The sequence below is a fragment of the Priapulus caudatus genome, unplaced genomic scaffold, assembly GCF_000485595.1.
Source record: "Priapulus caudatus unplaced genomic scaffold, Priapulus_caudatus-5.0.1 Scaffold184, whole genome shotgun sequence".
In the NCBI taxonomy this organism is placed as follows: Eukaryota; Metazoa; Priapulida; class Priapulimorpha; order Priapulimorphida; family Priapulidae; genus Priapulus; species Priapulus caudatus.
Genome location: NW_014577245.1, coordinates 190,788 through 194,922, shown reverse-complemented (window position 1 = coordinate 194,922; position 4,135 = coordinate 190,788). Strand labels below are relative to the sequence as shown.

General features: G+C 43.0%; 1 long non-coding RNA gene across 2 annotated transcripts in view; it reads left to right on the top strand.

Moving 5' to 3' along the window:
- The first annotated feature begins 3,698 nt into the window (after window positions 1-3,698).
- LOC106806895 overlaps window positions 3,699-4,135 on the top strand; it is a 4,321-nt gene continuing 3,884 nt past the window's right edge. The window contains exon 1 of one of the 2 annotated variants that reach the window (XR_001393595.1): window positions 3,699-4,052. This is a non-coding gene — a long non-coding RNA (uncharacterized LOC106806895). Of the gene's footprint in view, window positions 4,059-4,135 lie in introns of both variants that reach the window. The other variant, XR_001393596.1, reaches the window with a different exon arrangement.

The window sequence follows — 4,135 nt, the reverse complement described above, 5'->3', positions numbered from 1 at the left end:
TTGCAGGCGAACGCACGTATATATCTTAGAGCCGCACCGCACCGATTTTACAAACAGATGGCGGCCCTATTGTTTTCTCATGCCGGCCACGTGATCGGCCTCGCTTGGAAAGTTGCCCCCCACCACCACTGCAGCCTAAGATAGATGTGCACTGATATAGCAAAATAGAAATTTGTGGCAATCCGTATTTTAAGTAGCGAGTTGGCGTAAGTAATATGTAGTTACGATATGTCAGTATGTAGGGCATTCATACTACAAACAGTCTTGCTATTAACGCTGTGTAAAAAGGTCTGAATTAATATACGAATGGCGATTGCTGGTTATATATCACACACGCATGGAGTCTAATTAGGCGCCTCATTTTCGCTCGTGTTACTTAACTTGCGGTAACAATGAGCAAAATAAAGCGCAATTTGAATTCCATACTTTTATATATGACAGAGCAATCAGCCATTCGATAGATCATATGAGAATAATCGTGAACACAATACAATATAATCAAACACGTTTTAATTCATTTTCGCTAATATTTAGTGATAAAATCCGATAAATTTCGTGTTAATTTCAATAAAAGACCTGTTGCATTGATGCTCTGATATAACTAGGTATAGGTCAAACTCCACGACAGATGGCGCTCTCGCTCTGGCTCAATTCACGAAGGGGGTATCTCACTGATCTCTATAATATATATATATAGAGATAGATTATATTATAGAGATCAGTGGGTATCCTGAGTTGTACGAGTGGGCGCTGCATGCATGCAGTTTGGGTATATAGTGTGGTAAGCTTCCTTGAGCTCAATTCACTGAGTTGTATTGAAGCGAAAACACGCTGGCGATTATTTACCGTAACGCAAATGTTTTTTTTACCGGCGTTTGGGTTTGAATGTTAGATTCTTGCTCCATGATGTCAGGTGCACTGAATATTGCAATCGAAACGGTGGCTACGTTTGTCAATGTCATGCTCGACCGCGTCCACTAGCGAGGCATATTGAAAGTGTAATGGGCCTCAAAGAATGCCACCAGGATGGCATCTGGTTGAAATTTACCTGTGTGCACACGTAGCCTACTTATGCTCACGAAGTCAGAACGAATTTGACATCGAGTCTAGGGCATAGATGGTGGGTGTCGGAAAAGCCTATAACGGCAGTATTTCATCCCTAATAGTACGAAAAGCAACACTAAGATAGCCGTACGTCGCCGTGAAACGAACATATCCGATCAAACGCCTAACTGGGAACATGTGAGTGTGAGTGTGAACGCCCGGACTATCATATATAATATTATATTATCAGTTTGCGTGTCATGCGCTCAGCATTACGTAATATAGAAACATAAAAATATAAATGGGCTATCGCGTACCGCTTCGGTTCATACTAAAAGTATTTCACAAATTGCATTTACGGGATTGCTTCTCGTATGTGTCCGAGCAATAAACGGAACGGCGTATGAAGGCGTTAGGAGGTTATGCCGCTCAACTGTTTCAACAGCTGTATTTCTGAGACGGGTCATCGACGAGGCCAGAGTACTTGCGTGAGCGGTCCTTGGCAGACGTGATGTCATAAACATTATGAGATATAATTATGTCGTTAAAAAGAGCGTTGAGCGAAGCACCGTGTGTAACGGGCAACCCGCGGGCGAGTCATCGACGGGTTAGACGCGGCTGGCGTAAAGAAATATATTACTTCACCGGGTGAAGCGACGATAATGCGCATGTAAACGTATTATAATTCACCTCTCGTGTATATTTCACCGCGCGAGGGCGCACTTTGCATACAGATGTATTCTGACTCTTGACGGTGCGTAGGCTACCCGCGGTATATGCACTAACGTGCCACTCGGGTATATGTTGTGATATTGTAGCCGTTCGCGTGTATTCTCAGCCGCGCAAGGGTGAACGTACTCGGCGCGATCTACCATTTATGTCGGCAGCGACTACGCGCGACGGGGTCGCCACGGATTGCCGTTGATCCTCATAGCCGAAGTAAGTCATATTATATCCTGTTTCTTATAATCTATCGTATCTATCTATATATAATATATCTTATAAGCAACATATATATATAGTATATATAATATATATACCTATATACTACTATATATATATATATAATAAATCTAATAAATATATATATAGACGGACAGAAGACGGGCGGGTGGACAGACGGTATTAGGTAAATGTGTCACTGTGTGTGTGTGTGTGTGTGTGTGTGTGTGTGTGTGTGTGTGTGTGTGTGTGCGTGCGTGCGTGCGTGCGCGCGCGTGCGTGCGTGCGTGCGTGCGTGCGTGTGTGCGTGCGCGCGCGCGTGTGTGTGTGGGACCCACAGAGTTAGGGTTAGGAACAGAGTTAGGGTGGGTGTTACCATCACGACAAAGCGACTTTTGCGAATTAACAAGCAGAGAAACAGCCACAGAAAATCCTCATGCGACCGAATGAGTGTGGGCAGAGGCAGAAATTGACGTAAAGAACAGATAAAAGTAATCATTTATTTATTAAACGCAAAATATTATGACTAAATTTTACATGTCAGCGTAAATAATGATGTGACAAAAGCAACTCATGTAATGTAGGCCGGCACGCGCGCTAAAATGAAACGTGCAGTTACACGTATCATCTATCTTACAAATTTTTATAATTAATTAAGTCCAACAAGTTAGTGATATTCATTTGTTAGATGTGCCGTCATAACAAAATACTAAATTTGTAATCTGTCGCAGGTACATTAGCCTAGTATATGAGTAGTTACGATATGTCAATGAATTTTCAGCGAAAATAGATTATAACGTGTTGATATGTGTATGTTCACGATTATCCTAATGTTGCATGTCATATTTGGAGCAAGTATTTTTAACGCAGGTGAACACGAAGTGATCATTTCCCGTATCTGATGTTACGGCGGCGTTTGGGTTTGATTGCCTAGATAGATGTGCCTGCATATACAAAATAGTAAATTTGTGATCCGTTATAAGTACATTGGCGTAGTATATGAGTAGTTACGATATGTCAGTATATAGCATCCAGACTACAAACAGTCTGCATTAAGCGCTGGTAAAATCTGAATTAATATTACGAATGGCGATGCTGTCATATATAAACGATGGAGTCAAATTGGCCTCATTTTCGCTCGGTGTTACTACTTGCCGGTAACAATGAGCGAAAATGAAGCCAATTTGATTCCATACTTTATATATGAGAGAATCGCCATTCGTATAACATTGAGATAATCGTGAACATACATATATCAACACGTTTTAATTCATTTTCGCTAATATTTAGTGATAAAATCCGATAAATTTCGTGTAATTGATGCAATTTCAGTAGACCTGTTGCATTTTTGCCGGCCTTTCGATTTGGCGCACGGATCAGAAGCTGCCAGCGCGTGATACTTTCGTAGGACGTTCCCGCGGTCGCGTGCGCCTTGCCGCGGAACTGCGCGCAAGATTCGCACTTAGCGGGCAGGATCAACACCTCTCAGGCGACGCTTCTCTGGTATCCGGTCTCTCATCTGGGTATATGTCAAACTCCACGACAGATGGCGCTCTCGCTCTGGCTCAATTCACGAAGGGGGGTATCCTGAGTTGTACGAAGGGGGCGCTGCATGCAGTTTGGGTATATATGTAGCTCCTTGGCTCAATTCACTGAGTTGTATTGAAGCGAACACGTGGCGATTATTTACCGTAACCGATGTTACGCGGCGTTTGGGTTTGAATGCTAGATTCTTGCTCCATGATGTCAGGTCACTGAATATTGCATCGAAAACGGTGGCTACGTTTGTCGATGTCATTTCGACCGCGTCCACTAGCGAGCAGATGAGAGCGTACTGGGCCTCAAAGAATGCCATCAGATGGCATCTGTTTGAATTATGCCTGTGTAGCACACGTAGCCCTTATGCTCACGAGTCAGACACGATTTGGACATGGGTCAGGCATAATGGTGGTGTCGAAAAAGTCTATATACGGCAGCCAAGTATTCATCCCTATATACGCAAGCAGCACTAAAGATAGCCGTACGTCGCCGTGAACGAAACAATCCGATCCGACGCCTCGGGACATGTGAGTGTGAGTGTGAACGCCGGACTATCATATATAATATCAGGAGTAGATAATAGAAGATCTTCTATTATCTACTCCTGATA